Below are 18,002 nucleotides of genomic sequence, written 5' to 3' on the forward strand. Positions count from 1 at the left end.
AAAATGAAGGAAAGCATATTGTTCCTGATTTCGAGTTTCACGAAAAACTAAGTGTCGAGTCAGACATTAGAAAAAGAATCCTGCAGAACAGTGTGTCAGTGAATCAACAATAGACATCCCCTTACAACAGGGCATTAATCAAAATTGTAACGGTGATTTTTCTAATTCAAGAAGATCAATAGGCGATAAAACCAGATATTTGAACAAAAATATATTTTACCATAAACTTTTAAATGTTGAAGCAACTTTGCGAGATTTTCTAGCATATATATAGCAACAGTGCGGGTTTTTGTGCACCATGTAAATTGTTCGGAAGTAAGGCCGCGATTGCTACTAATGGTATTGCAGATTGGAAAAATATTTCTAATATTTTATCTCATCATGAGAATTCACTTGAACACAAAAATTCTGAGTTATCACTCTTAACAAGGAAAAAGTCACTTGGAACAACACATATTTCGAGTCATATGTTGAGGCAGAAAGAATGTACTGGCGCATTGTGTTGAAAAGGAGGTTTGCAGTAGTGAAGAAGCTAAGTCTTGGACTTCCCCTATGTGGACACGTTGACAGATTCCATTCATTACATAATGATCAATTTAAGATGTCTCTTGAACTTACAGCCAAGTTTGATCCTTTTCTCGCAGAGCATATTGAACGATAGGGAAATCCAGCGCAGGGACGTACAAGTTATCATAAGTGAAATAAAACAGGCCAAATATTTCTCTGTAATAGTAAATTTTACTGTGGACTTATCACATATTGATCAATTATCTTTCATATTAAGATATGTGAACTAGAATGGTGAACCTGTTGAACGTTTCCTTCTGTTTTTAGCAAATCCGGAACACAAGTGCGAAAGCTTAGCTGAGATCGTACTAAAAGTCGTGTCTACAAATTTCATTGATATTAATGATTGCAAAGGCCAGTCATATGACAACGCAAGCAATATGTCAGGAACCTACACCGGTTTGCAAACACGCAGTAAAGAACGAAATGTGAAAGCACATTATGTGCCTTGTGCGGCTCATACTTTGAATTTAGTCGGCACTAGTGCTGCAAGCTGTTGTCGGGAAGCATGTTCATTTTTCAATGTAGTGCAAAAACTTTATAATTTTTCTTCTACATAGCGCTGGGATAAACTTCTTTCATCAAACCAGGAAGCAAATCGTTAAAAAGTGTATCAAAGACACGTTAGTCAGCAAGACAGGAAGCTTGTGTAAGTCTAAATGAAAACTAGGAGAGCATTAGCAGTTCCCTCACACATATTGCCAATAATACGTTTGAAAAACCACTTCTGCGAAATGAGGCTTCAGCTTTACTGAATCAACTCAGCAGACTAGAAACAGTATTCATGATGACACTTTGGAAGGACATACTCCAGAGATTTAATAGTGTAAATCTGAAATTGCAAAATGTAAATATTGATACTAAAATAGTGTATGAATTATATGAATCACTTGTAGGATTTATTGCATCTATTCTATTATGTTCGACTATTATGAAAATAAATCCATGGAGTGTGACTGATATAGACTATGAATGCACCTATAAAACACCAAGAAAACGAAAAACTTGATGATGACGAAGAAGCGGACTCTGAAGAAATTTTTCTGACGAAGGGAAAAATTTAGAGTCGAGACATTTCTCCCAGTACTCGACAAGTCTAGGGGACTGATGACCTCAGATGTTTAAGTCCCATTGTGTTTAGAGCCATTTGAACCTTAACACAATTCTCATGCTCTTTGAGAGTCGCTTTCCATTAGAACGTTATAAACGGGTTACTAGCAATAACAGGCAGCCCGGGTGGCTGACTAGTGGGATAAGAAGATCATGTAGAACAAAGTGGGAATTATATCAAAATGTTAGAAGTAGTCACAATGAAGCTCAGTAGCCCATTACAAATAGTATTGGCCTAAAAATGTTGCTAGGAAGGCAAAAAGTATGTGGTATGCAAATAGAATAGCTAATTCACAGGATAAAATGAAAACCATATGGTCAGTTGTGAAGGAAGTGTCTGGTCAGCAGCACGAGGTCGTGTTATAAAGTCAGTTCTAGTAAAAATATTTCTGTTACTGATAAATCAGATATATGTACAGTATTTAACAATCGTTTTCTGCACATTGCTGGTGAATTAAGTAAAAATTTAATTTCTTCAGGGAATCAAATAAATTTCTTGGCAAATGCCTTTTCGAGATTGGTGTCTGAAATACTCCTCTGTGATACAGACAGGGGGAAAATTGAGTCAATATTTAAATCACTGACGACTAAGTACTCTAATGGTTCTGATGGAGTGCCTAGCAGAATATTAAAATACTGTGTTGCACATGTTAGCCCTGTATTTGGCCATATTTGTAATTTTTCCTTTAGGAATGGTCAGTTTCCAGAATGATTAAAGTACTCAGTAGTAAAGCAGCTTCATAGAAAGGGAGAAAGGGATAATGTAGGTGATTTTAGACCTATTTCTATGCCATCAGTGTTTGCTAAAGTTATTGAAAAGGCTGTGAATGTAAGGATAATTGATTATTTTATATCACACGATTTGCTGCCAAATGTACAATTCCGCTTTAAAAGTCGTTTAGTAACTGAGAATGTTATATTCTCTTTTCTATGTGAAGTACTGGATGCGTTAAAAAAAGGTTTCGAACGCTAGGCATATTTTTTGATTTAACTAAGGCATTTGATTGTGTTGATCACAAAATATTGCTCCAGAAGTTTACCGTTACGGAATACGGGGGGTAGCTCATAACTGGTTCACCTCTTACTTTAGCAACAGACAGCAAAAGTTCATTATTCACAATATTGAGAATGGCTGTGACGTGTGGTCTGAGTGAGGTACGGTCAAGTGGGGGGTGCCTCCAGGGATCAGTGTTGGGGCCACTCCTGTTCCTTATTTATATAAATGATTTGCCCTCTAATATTACGAGTAACTCTTAAAATATTTCTGTTTGCTGGTGACACTAGCTTGGTAGTAAAGGATGTTTTGTGCAACATTGGCTTGGTTTCAAATAGTGCAGTTCATGATCAAAGTTCATGACTTGTAGAAAATAAAACAACGCTAAATCACAGAAGACTCAGTTTTTACAGTTTCTAACACACAATTCAACAAAACATGACGTTTTAATTTGACAGAATGGGCATATAATTAGTGAAACTGAACAGTTCAAATTTCTAGGTGTTAAGATAGGTAAGTAAGCTGTCATGGAAAGCCCACATTCGGGATCTTGTTCAATGACTTAATGCTGCCATTTTTGCTATTAGAACGATATCTGAAGTAAGTGATCGTTCGACACGAAAATTAGTCTACTTTGCTTATTTTCATTCGCTTATGGTATTATATTTTGGGGTAACTCTTCCCATTCTAAAAGGATTTTTTTGGCTCAGAAACAGGGGTTCAGGCAATAAGTGGTGTAAATTCATTAACCTCTTGTCGACCCCTGTTCATGAGTCTGGGTATTTTGACATTTGCGTCTCAATTATTATATTCCTTACTGTCATTTCTTGTTAACAATATTAGCTTATTCCCAAGAATAAGCAGCTTTCACTCAGTTAATACTCGACGGAAATCAAACGTGCATTTTGATCGGACTTCCTTAACTCTTGTGCAGAAAGGTGTGCAGTATAATGCTACACCCATTTTCGATAATCTACCCCTCGAATTCAACATTTTGAGCAGTAATCCACGCGCTTTCAAATCTAAACTGAAGAGTTTTCTCATGGGTCACTTCTTCTACGCTGTCGAGGAGTTCCTTGAAAAATTAAGCTGATTCTTGTTGTATTTTTGATTGCGTTTACTTAAACTAATGGACTGGCTTTTTTCGGGTTCATAAATATTTTTTATTTTTATCAGTTATTACTTTTATGTTGTAATTTCATGTACTGACACTTTCCAAGACTTTGGAGATTTGCTCCTCAATTTGGCCCTACGGAACCTTGACGTGTAAATAAAAAAATAAAAGTGGGATTCAGTTACATTTCTTAGAATAGCAAATATTATTTAAGAGCAGTGCAAAGATGCCAATGAAAAGATTATTTTATTTTTGTTTTTATCTTTCGCCGGAGAGAAAACTAGGACACGAATGTTTATCCATGTTCTAAGAGTAAGATAAATGCTCAGTAGAAAATTTTGGCACCAGGTACAGCTGAAAATTGTAAATAAGAAAAAAAATGTGTTTACGTAGCCCACAGTTGAAATACATCTCTCACGCAGTCACTAAAAAACAAGCCTGAACGCTTGAGTGCCTCAGGATTGAATAAAGAAAGTAATCTCTTGGGATGTTACGTAAATACAGGATCCCAGCAAGTCGATGTATTAATTTGTAGACATATTTGAGTCACAGCCCTCCATACTTCACAGCTCATTGCAGTCACACTGGCAGTTCCCTCACTCAATTCTCTCCATAGAAAAAAAAGTTTTACTTGTTTAACGGTGGCCCTTCTGCTTACATTGAAAGCTCTAGATAAGAAACCTAATTTTTCCAATTAAAACAAATAATTACTTCATCAGAATGATTAACATTACTAAAATTAACAATAATTATGGTTCTGGGCATTGTAAGTACCCAGAAACAGGAACAAATCAGACTAACTTGCATTATTTAAAACAAAAACTAATATTCATGCGGTGACCTCGCACTTTCGTAAGCTCACCTACAAAAATGATAAATCAAATTTCGTTGTGAGGTTTATTCCTACGGTCCGCAACGAGTTCTCTATGTACCTTGCTTCAGTATTAAGCGTAAGTTTTTGTTGAGACGCTGTTAATAAAAAAACTATTATATATATTTAGTGCTTTCGTTGCACTTTCGTTAGCTTCTGAAATCTAACGCTCAGAGAAATATACGCACGGATTGTATGTTAGTGTTGCCCTGTCACAAACGCAGAGGGTAAAAATTATAAATAAAAGGAGTGTGACATAGTGTATTTCGCTCCCGTCAACAAAGATCAAAGGTCTTGTTTGTAATGCTATAGACGATCTAGGTCTCCCGAAGCCAGATGAGTACCACATTCCATGTGAGTGTGGCGTACATCACACAGTGCAGATTATTAGAACAGTCGAGGAGAAGTGCGATGAACATCAGACGCAGACCAGACTAAAGCAACCAAGTAAATGATGGGTCGCCGAGGACTGCCTGAAACGTAAGCATGGAATGAAATACGACGAGAGCAGTGTCGTGGTACAAACGCCAAGTTACTGAAACAGCGTAATTAATGAGTATCTCGGAATAAAGATGTCAGAAAACCCAATAAATCAGGATGAAAATTTCAATTTAAGCAAGGCCTGGGATCCGGCTCTGAATTTATTAATACCTCGTCGGCCATCTCATGCATCAGAGATGTAAAACGCTGAGAGAATGTGCGTCATAGGGCGCTGCACGCATGCGACGAATCACCGCCAATACAGCCAGCAGTCGGCCGTTCCCTTCGACCCCACCACGCACGAGAATGATTTACCGGAGAATTTCAACCAGTATTGCTGATGAAAATGTGTCGAGAAGTTCAGGTATCTAAAATGAACTTCAGTGTTCAGCAGCAGCGGCAGCAGTATTGTCCAGCAATGCCTGCAAAAATAAATGTAAAAAACACTTGACGCCAAGTATGTTGTACCGACACACACACACACACACACACACACAGTCTTCCTTTGGCAAATACATGTTAAAAGTCCTGTGTTCCTTTCTCATTTATTAGTCTCGTAACTTAACTACAAGAGTATTTAGACAATGGTTTTGCAATCTGGATGTGTGTGTGTAGAAATGTTATCAAAGCAGCACTGCTGGTTTCCATAATTATGGTTGTAAAATGTGTGATAGAGATTAAGAATATGTAAAATGACCTGCTCGGGTAGCCGTGCGTGTTAAAGCGCCGCTTGCGGGACGTGGAGGTGCGCCGGTCCTGGATCGACTCCGCCCGGCGGATTAAGGGCGAGGATCGCTGTGGCGGCCAGCCTGGATGAGGTTCTTAGGTGGCTTCCCACATCCCATTGGGTGAATGCCGGGTCGGTACCCAAGTCTTGCCTCAGTTACACGATTCGGAAACATTAAGAAGACTTTCGCTCACTTGCACATGAACTGCACTACACCCTGTCGGGTGACTGTAGAGAGGGTATCGGACCACTCCATAAATTAACTATGCCAAATCTGTTAATGCCCATGTCGACCCTGCGCCATAGCCGGATAAAGGTACAACAAAGACAAGAGTAAGAGTACGTAAAATCATTAAGGTCTTAATTAAGGCTATAAAATAGGCATATCCTGAACACATAAATTAAAACGTCCACTTCATATTACCTCATTCTGCTTAGGAGTTAAAAATGTTAATACTGCGTCTTGTTTCATAGATACCAAAAAACCGCCAGCTACAATCCGGTTCAGTGTGACTATTACTGTAAACTACCTATGAATTCCTACTTCTCAGCCTGTGGCGACACAAGCGCTGTATCACTGGAGAGATACGGAGGCGAGTGAGTGTGCCGGGACTTACTCAGTTCACTGCTAGTAATGCTACGTGACCACAACGCGTCTGTGCGTAGCACACAAGTATTTCACCACAATTTAAGATGGAATTGAAAGTTAAAGTTGCTTTTCCAAACTTTTCTAGCATGTGCTTTAGTATATTAGTTTGTAAACTATCAAATCTCAGAATTATCAGGTAATTATTTTCCCTAAATACGTCGTTTTAAGAAAAAAATAAGTGCCGCGAAATAATAAAGCTAGAAGCCCAAAAATATGTCATAATGTGCAGATGTATGTCGACATTAACTGATACAAGTCTCAACGTGATTACACAAATATTTTGTTAGAATCCGTGTTTTTAAGAAAAATTGAAGGCGCTAAATATTGGACTTAGAAGTATGAAAATTTGTATGAAGCTTCAGCTCAACATAATATTAATTATGTAACCCCACTGAGCTACCTCTTATGGTTTTAGAGTAATCTGCATAAAACTAAATTTGGAACTAAAACTCCTTGTTTGTATTAGATTAAGTATCGGTTATATTAATGCTAGAAAGTTCGGGTTATGACAAGTGATGAAACCTATTAAATAATAAAGCTATAACAAGCTTCAATGCCTGAATGTAAATAATAACAAATATAGGGTTCCTTAAAGTTGTTATTCAGAGGTCTCGTTCTACTGTCAGTTCCGTTCTGAAAATTCTAGACGGCAAAGTTTAAATGTTCAAATGTTTGTGAAATCTTATGGGAATTAACTGCTAAGAGCATCAGTTCCTAAGCTTACACACTACTTAACCTAAATTATCCTAAGGACAAACACACACAGCCATGCCCCAGGGAGGACTCGAATCTCCGCCGGGACCAGCCGCACAGTCCATGACTGCAGCGCCCTGACCGCTCGGCAAATCCCGCGCAAAGTTTAAATGCAGGCGACCTAAAACTTTTCTGTGACTTTAACCCACTTAACTGCACGCATACAAAAACACGAAAATTCTAAATTAATAAACAACAGTGATATAAAATATTGTGTGTCCGAGAAAGCGGCCGTTTAGAGGCTGCCACTGTGGGCATAGGGCGGATGACAGCAGGTTTTCCCTTGGCCGTCGGCTGCGCCACGTGTGAACACACATCAAAAAAGTTTTGCATCACCTCGGTTCCCAGAACTCTTGAAGATAGACGATGATTGTGGATATTGTATCACAGACACAGTCCCTTTGACTGTTCAGAGATGTCACTAAACCCACCAAAGATGTCAACAACCGTGCATGAGCAGCGCCTATTAGACGAAGGGAGTCCGACAACAGATCAGTTCCAGTACACGGCTCGTGTTGTCTGTAGTTTAACGTGCCCAGACGGTCAATATTGCGTTTCTATCGCGTCCGCATTGTTACTTTGTGCCAGGAAGGGCTCTCAACAAGGGAAGTGTCCAGGCGTCTCGGAGTGAACCAAAGCGATATTGTTCGGACATGGAGGAGATACAGAGAGACAGTAACTGTCGATGACATGCCTCGCTCAGGCCGCCCAGGGGCTACTACTGCAGTGGATGACCGCTACCTACGGATTATGGCTCAGAGGAACCCTGACAGCAACGCTATCATGTTGAATAAAGCTTTTCTTGCAGCCACAGGACGTCGTGTTACGACTCAAACTGTGTGCAACTGACTGCATGATGCGCAACTTCAATCCCGACGTCCATAGCGAGGTCCATCTTTGCAACCAAGACACCATGCGGCATGGTACAGATGGGCCAACAACATGTCGAATAGACCACTCAGGATTGGCGTTACGTTCTCTTCACCGATGAGTGTTGCATATGCCCTCAACCAGACATTCGTCGGAGACGTGTTTTGAGGCAACCCGGTCAGGCTGAACGCCTTAGACGCACTGTCCAGCCGGCCGTTGGGACCGAGCGGTTCTAGGCGCTTTATTCCGGAACCGCGCTGCTACTACGGTCGCAGATTCGAACCCTGCCTCGGACATGGATGTGTGTGGTGTCCTTAGGTTAGTTAGGTTAAAGTAGTTCTAAGTCTAGTAGACTGATGACCTCAGATGTTAACTCCCATAGAGCTTAGAGCCATATGAACCATCTGACACCAGACATGAACCCTATCGAACATGCCTGGGATAGGTTGAAAAGGGATGTTTATGGACGACGTGACCCACCAACCACTCTGACTGATCTATGCCGTATCGCCATCTGTACCAACAGTGCCTTGATGAACTTGTGGCTAGTATGCGGCGACGAATACAGGCATGCATCAATGCAAGAGGACGTGCTGTTGGGTATTAGAGGTACAGCAATCTGGACCACCACTTCTGTAGGTCTCGCTGTGTGGTGGTACAACATGCAATGTGTGGTTTTCATGAGCAATAAAAAGGGCGGAATTGATGTTTATGTTGATCTCTATTCCAATTTTCTGTACAGGTTCCGGAACTCTCGGAACCGGGGTGATGCAAAACTTTATTATGATGTGTGTAAATACAGCCTGAGAATCAAGACTAGGCTTCACTTCGCACCCAGCCACTGTATGATCCGCGTTAGTCAAACGCCAGAGTGTGCGCTGCCTCGGATGACGTCAGAGACAGGCTGTTACTAAACGCTTATTTTCAGTAATAAGAGAAAGTGAACTCGCGAGGACTGTACACCATCCTGGATCGCTTAGATTTTGCACAAGTAACTGTTTGTGTCCCGCCCGTAATGTTAACGAATCCGCGTGGCAAGTGGCGAGCAATTATTTTGATTACCAGAAGTGAAAGACAATTTAATAGGAACGTACCGTAGAGGTCGCTTCTCAACTGCTCATAGTGCTGTTTAGGATAGAGAGATTTATTGTCAGTCTTAACATAATGAATATTACAATGCTGAGCGTATGAAACTTTATCAAATAAATGTATCAATTAGAACTCAAAATCTCCATTTACAATCGTAATCCTGATCCCACTGAACAAATAGAGACTAAAAACATTTCTTTCAGTGGTCTGGACAAGAATGTGGACTTGTAGACTCTGGAACTATGGCCAGTATGTTCTCCATCGCTTTCTGGCTGACCACAGAAAGTTTTTCCAGGCTCTCGCAAAAGACTGTGAACAATGTTTCAATATTTACAGCAATTCAACAATACTCTAATAATTCAAATATTTTCTCCTATTACTTATGACTGTTTATATTATTATTATTATTATTCCCCGCCACCCCTTCACCCTTCCAAACGCTGATCATTGCAAAACCGTCTGGTGTCACCGTTTCTACACTCCTGGAAATGGAAAAAAGAACACATTGACACCGGTGTGTCAGACCCACCATACTTGCTCCGGACACTGCGAGAGGGCTGTACAAGCAATGATCACACGCACGGCACAGCGGACACACCAGGAACCGCGATGTTGGCCGTCGAATGGCGCTAGCTGCGCAGCATTTGTGCACCGCCGCCCTCAGTGTCAGCCAGTTTGCCGTGGCATACGGAGCTCCATCGCAGTCTTTAACACTGGTAGCATGCCGTGACAGCGTGGACGTGAACCGTATGTGCAGTTGACGGACTTTGAGCGAGGGCGTATAGTGGGCATGCGGGAGGCCGGGTGGACGTACCGCCGAATTGCTCAACACGTGGGGCGTGAGGTCTCCACAGTACATCGATGTTGTCGCCAGTGGTCGGCGGAAGGTGCACGTGCCCGTCGACCTGGGACCGGACCGCAGCGACGCACGGATGCACGCCAAGACCGTAGGATCCTACGCAGTGCCGTAGGGGACCGCACCGCCACTTCCCAGCAAATTAGGGACACTGTTGCTCCTGGGGTATCGGCGAGGACCATTCGCAACCGTCTCCATGAAGCTGGGCTACGGTCCCGCACACCGTTAGGCCGTCTTCCGCTCACGCCCCAACATCGTGCAGCCCGCCTCCAGTGGTGTCGCGACAGGCGTGAATGGAGGGACGAATGGAGACGTGTCGTCTTCAGCGATGAGAGTCGCTTCTGCCTTGGTGCCAATTATGGTCGTATGCGTGTTTGGCGCCGTGCAGGTGAGCGCCACAATCAGGACTGCATACGACCGAGGCACACAGGGCCAACACCCGGCATCATGGTGTGGGGAGCGATCTCCTACACTGGCCGTACACCACTGGTGATCGTCGAGGGGACACTGAATAGTGCACGGTACATCCAAACCGTCATCGAACCCATCGTTCTACCATTCCTAGACCGGCAAGGGAACTTGCTGTTCCAACAGGACAATGCACGTCCGCATGTATCCCGTGCCAACCAACGTGCTCTAGAAGGTGTAAGTCAACTACCCTGGCCAGCAAGATCTCCGGATCTGTCCCCCATTGAGCATGTTTGAGACTGGATGAAGCGTCGTCTCACGCGGTCTGCACGTCCAGCACTAACGCTGGTCCAACTGAGGCGCCAGGTGGAAATGGCATGGCAAGCCGTTCCACAGGACTATATCCAGCATCTCTACGATCGTCTCCATGGGAGAATAGCAGCCTGCAATGCTGCGAAAGGTAGATATACACTGTACTAGTGCCGACATTGTGCATGCTCTGTTGCCTGTGTCTATGTGCCTGTGGTTCTGTCAGTGTGATCATGTGATGTATCTGACCCCAGGAATGTGTCAATAAAGTTTCCCCTTCCTGGGACAATGAATTCACGGTGTTCTTATTTCAATTTCCAGGAGTGTTCAAAATGGCTCTGAGCACTATGGGACTCAACTGCTGAGGTCATTAGTCCCCTAGAACTTAGAACTAGTTAAACCCAACCAACCTAAGGACATCACAAACATCCATGCCCGAGGCAGGATTCGAACCTGCGAGCGTAGCGGTCTTGCGGTTCCAGACTGCAGCGCCTTTAACCGCACGGCCACTTCGGCCGGCTCAGGAGTGTATATTTGTATTTCTTCGTAACAAAAGTGGCATCTCCGGCTTCAACCATAATTTTTCAGAGTGGTTCGCGCTCTTTCAATAAGCAAATTCTGCTCGTGGACGGCCGACCGCGGTGGTCTCGCGGTTCTAGGCGCGCAGTCCGGAACCGTGCGACTGCTACGGTTGCAGGTTCGAATCCTGCCTCGGGCATGGATGTGTGTGATGTCCTTAGGTTAGTTAGGTTTAAGTAGTTCTAAGTTCTAGGGGACTAATGACCACAACAGTTGAGTCCCATAGTGCTCAGAGCCATTTTGCTCGTGGACGTAAAGAAGCGTAGGAAAATTTCACAACCACGCTTAGTGACTAGACAAATGAGTCGCGCCCAGGCAGCCGTAGAGAGGGAACAAACTAACCGGTTAAAACAGGTATTTTAGTTCTGCATAACCAATTTTCGCTAATTATTTGTTTGTTCGGTTGGTTGGTTAATCTGGCGAAGGGGACCGAACTGCGAGGTCAACGGTCCCATCGGAGTAGGGAAGAAAAGTGAAGCAAGTCGGGCGTGCCCTTTCAAAGGAACCATCCAGGCATTTGCTTGAAGCGATTTAGGGAAATCACGGGAAACCTAAATGAAGATGGCCGGACGCGGGTTTGAACCGTCTTCCTCCCGAATGCGAGACCAGTTTGCTAACCACTGCGTCACCTCGCTCGGTGCTGGATTTTTGGCCTCGGCTGTAACAGGTGATCTTTTTTTTACTTGTTGCTAATAACCAAGTAAAAAACCAGAATATCAAGTAGCCATAGCAGCAGTACACACATTTTTCTTTAAAAAAACTTTTTTTTAAAAAAAGGAGTAATTTTTGTTCAGAAAATTTGCATTGGTTTGAAATGTGGCATTGTTATAGAAAGTGGTTCAAATGGCTCTGAGCACTATGGGACTTAACATCTGAGGTCATTAGGCCCCTAGAACTTAGAACTACTTAAACCTAACTAACCTAAGGACATCACAAACATCCATGCCCGAGGCAGGATTCGAAGCTGCGACCGTAGCGGTTGCGTGGTTCCAGACTGTAGCGCCTAGAACCGCTCGGCCACACCGGCCGTCAGCATTGTTATAGCAAACGGGAAAAGCGAACAAAGCTATTTTAATAATAATGCTGACAAATACATGGCAAAAGAATTGGTACAACATTGCTGTGGCAATAATGACCGTGTTGCAGTGTGTCGGCGTTTAAGCGTACGTCCAGTGTGCAAGACTTCGCCCTCCATCTGGTCTATTCGGTAGTCTCGCGCTGTCGTCACCGGACATCCATTGCATTGAGAATGGCATCAAGTCTAAACATATTTTTACGAACTGATGTATCAGTGAAGTATAACGCTTCATTTGCTTTAAAATTATTAAAAATTTGTCTGGCATTTCTACGAAATAAAAAAAGAGGGACGAAATTTAACAATTCCTTCATAGCATACAATAAAAATAGAAAGCAGGTGATATGCTTCCCGTGTCTGTATAGTATCCCTTTGTCTACTTGCAGGCCTTGAAAACGGACAAATTAGCACGAAAACCATTGTTCATTGTTGTTCAACCTTAGCTTTGACCATTTAGCACCGACAATTCGTAATGCCCAAACAGCAGTGTGATCCTGGATTACAATATGATTTTTGAGTAGGTTTTCAAAAAATTGGGATCAATAGTACAATACTGGTGATTTTTTGTAGAACGCAATTACTTATCACTTTTCGACAAAAGCAGCGAACGGCGGACGGATTAAGATTTCTTTAATTTGCCTATTAGTTTAATACTTTAATTCTATGTATCTTGAAACTAAGAGAGTCAAAATTTTTGAATTTTTATTACATTTCTACGTTTATTACAGGAAACAATGGGAATAGAAAATCGGTTATTCGAGAAACCGATTATCTTGAGAGTCAGGTTAAACTGGCGCACAAAAAAATCGGTTGTTTGCCATAAACGCCATTCCATGGCAGCCATATTCTGGCACGTGACCCATTCATCGTGTTCGATTCGTCAGAGTGCATGGGAATTCCAGGGGATCAGCGATAAATCTCAGCGATCTGCGATGTACCCACGCAAGTATCATCTGCTGACAGATAGCTTGACCTGGCGACAGGTTGCAACGACCCGTCGCTAGTGCCTGGGGCCCTGAATGGAATAGCAGTGCGAGGTCAGAAAAGGCGCCGGAAATCAAAGTCGGGGCTATAAATAGCAACGGAACATTAACAATACTTCACTGTATGTTTTGTGACCCGGCAGCGTGATCACATAACAATGCAGGTGGCAGGTTGTCGAGTAAAAAACACCACTGCAGTTGTATGGTTATTGTATTTAAGAAGCACGACCGGTTTCGTAACGATAGTCACAACATCAGGTGAAGTCCTGAATAGAAAGAAGTAGCTGTCTGCAAGTAGTATAAAATCTGGCAATGACCAGTACTTAACAGTTACAGCATGATACTGGAGTACAACTGATAATAAACTTTCTCCTGATTTTTAGAATTTCATTCCATTCTAAAAATCATGTCGCAACGAACGATAAAGTAGAAGGGGACCAATAGCAGGAACCTAAAGAGGAATACAAATAAAGCGTTAAAATACGATGCGATGGGGTAATGGAAAGTATAGAAAAACACCGTAGGAAACCATACTGTGTACTGCCGGCCGGAGTGGCCATGCGGTTCTAGGCGCTACAGTCTGGAACCGAGCGACCGCTCCGGTCGCAGGTTCGAAACCTACCTCGGGCATGGATGTGTGTGATGTCCTTAGGTTAGTTAGGTTTAATTAGTTCTAAGTTGTAGGCGACTGACGACCTGAGAAGTTAAGTCGCATAGTGCTCACTGTGTACTAGTGGATCAGACGAGTGAAGCACAGGGCAACGCCGCAGCTGACCGCAGATTAAGGCGGAAACATATGGGGGGCCACTAAACAAGTGGCGCAGGCGCATAAGGGATAAGGGGGATTATGGATGTGAGGATCCAGTGCACACGAGATTATAAAGCCAAACATTTGCATTATAAAATATAAACTTCATACTATTGGAGGACACGAATGGCGTAATATACTTGTATGGATATAGTTCTGGCAATACCGGCCATGACCTCCTTCTTCTGTGCGGATGCACACATATTACCCGAACTCTTACGGGACTTGGTAAGAATGTCTTCCACGAGAAATGAGTGTGTTGGGTAGGGACACTACGGATGTAGTGTGTGGACATACAAGGTGAGAATATGGGTCTCGCGGGAGGAGTGCGCGGGATAGTTCTTGCAGTCGCAATATCCTCTGTGCCCTCGGTGGCTCAGCTGGATGGAGCGTCTGCCGTGTAAGCAGGAGATCCCGGGTTGAAGTCCCAGTCGGGGCACACATTTTGACCTGTCCCCGTTGATATACCGGTATATCAATGCCCGTCAGAAGCTGAAGGTTTTAATATATAATTCTAATAAATTGCGTAGTGTGGAAAACTATTAGCTAAGATGGATTTATGTTCCAATTCATCTTGAATGTTGAGAGTATCACTATGAGGGTGCTTTACAGCACGGCAAATACTGGTAACAGAGTGACCCGCCTCAGAAAAATCAGTACCCAAAGCTGAATTAGAGCCCGAGCGAAATAAATACCCTCTAAACCTGACCTTAAATGTTCTACCCATTGGCTGAGGTATCTATGTGGGCAGTCATTACTCGCATAATAATGTTTCCGTGTTCGTTTGCGGTCAGCCGCGGCCCTACCCTGATCTCCACTCGTCCTACGAGTACATGGTTTCTGTTTCCCGTGTTTCAACTGTTAATCTATATTCCTCTAACGTAAAGAAACCGGTAGTACTTTTTAAATAATATGACAATCCAGCTGCAGCGGTGTTTTTTATTCAACATGAAGTTTTTTATTTATTTTTTTATTTTTATTTTAATGTACTTTATTTTATTTATTTATTTGCTGTGGTTGTCCGTTGAATAAAATTTTGTGTATAGTAGAGCACCTAAAGAAGAGACCTACATCAGTCGCCGAACTTTCGCTCGTAGAAACTGAAACAGTAACTCGGCTCAAAGGGCACTATTAATACGTTACGTCGAAAAAAAAAAACAAAAAAAAACCAGGGAAATCATACAGTGTAGGGAGGGGGGCTGGTCACACTGATGTGGTACACGTGCGTAGACACGTGGGAGGATCCGCCGACGGGTCCGGCCAGTGGTCGCTCCTCCACGGCGGTAGTGAGTGCTCTGTGCTCTCACGGGACTCGTCCCGAGCGCGGCGGAATGGCCCGCCTCCTCCTCCGCCTCCGCCTCCGCCGCCGCCGGCGCCAGCGCTGGCCGACGCGGGGGCGGAGCGGGGGCCGCCCGGGCACAGGGCCCGGCCGCTCGCGTATCGACTCTCGCCTCCACGGCGCGCCGCGTTCGAGGGTACTTTTGCAGAGCGCGGGCGCTGGCCGCCTCAACGGCTGCCCTCTCGTGCCCAGCCGCGGCCTGAAGGTGTCTCCTCCTCCAGCCGAGGCGACAGCGTTACGGCTCGCTACAGGCGCAGCGTATCCCCACGGTGCCCTGGCCCGTTCTCTCGACTGTTGCACGTCGCGTATCGGTGTAGTTGCCTAAGACGTAATAGAAATGGCATTAGAAAAAGGCGCGATAAAACCGTTGTGACATTTTCACTGCTGGCTGTTAAAATTGCAGCATCGTGAAGATGGCATGCTCCAAATGCCAAATTGGCATGAGGTGTTCTTCATACTTGGATATGAAATTAATTAGCATTTCTATGCAACCGCATAAATGAGATAGGAGTAACGCTCTGTACATTCTATATACAGGTTATATACACTGAAGAAACAAAGAAACTGGTACAACCGCCTAATATCGTGTAGGGCCCCCGCGAGCTCGCAGAACTGCCGCAACACTACGTGGCATGGACTCGATTAATGTCTGAAGTAGTATTGGAGAGAATTGACACCGTGAATCCTTCAGGGCTGTTCATAAATATGTAAGAGTTCGGGGGTGGAGATCTCTTCTGAACAGTGCGTTGCAAGGCATCCCAGATAAGCTCAATAATGTTCGTCTATGGGGAGTCTGGGGGCCACTCTGTAGCAATTATGGACGTGTGGGGTGTATCTTCGTCCCGTTGGAATTACCTAAGTCCGTCTGTGGTGTGCATACTGTTTTAAGACCTTCAGTACACACACCATCAGATTATTTGACTTGTCGCTCTAACGAAGTGGGCGTCAGCAATATGTCTCGTGGTCTTATCATGTCGTGTTTATCTTCTGCCGTTAGGTCAGACGATAGAAATGCCACTTGCACTTGACGGTGACCAACTTTAAGCAGAACTTGATTAATTTTCACACACATTTATGGAAATAATAACAAGCATAAAAATTACTTAACTTGGTTTTGGATGATATTTACAATTGACAATCTGAAGTTCCTTTGGTATTGGTATGTTAATCTTATTCTCACATGTATCTCTGATACTTGACAAAAGTGTCTATACACTTATCTTCATGGCTATGTAGAGGAATATGGTAATTTTATTAGGCGCAGACTGAAACTTGTCTATAGACTGGTACAGACAAATATAGAACTCGTACTGAGTGGTACAGACTAATGCAGACTGATGCAGACTGACTAATCGGAGATCTGTACACTCGTTATAATACCTCGCGCGTTCATGTATCACTGCACGAGTGTGATCCACGAGGAGAAAAGGTTATATGTTAGCAGCAATCTCATTGGCTGCGTTACATATTAATACGCGGATTGGCGGAAGCAGAATTTGGTCCGTCTCTATGGCAGCGCCATCTCGTAGTGCGGAGACGGACGAGCGCTGCGCCTGCGCTGTTGTGCTTAGCGGGGCGCGCTCTAGTGGGAAAGTTGCGTATGCACTGACTACGCGGAACTATGTACACAACACCGTCGGAATGCACAATGGACATAAATGGATGCAGGTGATCAGACAGGTCGCTTACATACGTGTCACCTGCCAGGGTCGATCTATACGTATCAGGGGTCCCATATCACTCCAACTGCACACACCTGACACCGTTACAGAGCCTCCAGCAGATTGAACAAATGGCTCAAAATGGTTCAAATGGCTCTGAGCACTATGGGACTTAACATCTGAGGTCATAAGTCCAGGCTGAACAGTCCAATGCTGACATGCAGGGTCCATGGATTCATGAGGTTGTCTCCATACCCGTACACGTCCATCCGCTCGATACGATTTGAAACGAGACTCATCCGATCAGGCAACATGTTCCCATCATCAATGGTCCATTGTCGGTGTTGACGGGCCCAGGCGAGGCGTAAAGCTTTGTGTCCTGCAGTCATCAAGGGTACACGAGTGGACCTTGGGCTCTGACAGCCCATGTCGATGATGTTTCTTAGAGTAGGTCGCACGCTGACACTTGTTGATGGCCCACCACTGAAATCTGCAGCGTTTGCGGAAAGGTTGCACTTCTGTCACGTTGAAAGATTCTCTTCAGTCGTCGTTGGCTCCGTTTTTACAGGATCTTTTTTCGGGTGCAGCTTTGTCGGAGATTTGATGTTTAACCGGATTCCTGCTATTCACTGTACACTCGTGAAATGGTTGCACAGGAAAATCCCCACTTCATCGCTATCTCGGAGATGCCGTGTCCCGTCTCTCCTGCGCCGACTGTAACACCACGTTCAAACTCACTTAAATCTTGATAACCTGCCAC

This window comes from Schistocerca nitens, chromosome 2 (assembly GCF_023898315.1).
Source record: "Schistocerca nitens isolate TAMUIC-IGC-003100 chromosome 2, iqSchNite1.1, whole genome shotgun sequence".
NCBI lineage: Eukaryota > Metazoa > Arthropoda > Insecta > Orthoptera > Acrididae > Schistocerca > Schistocerca nitens.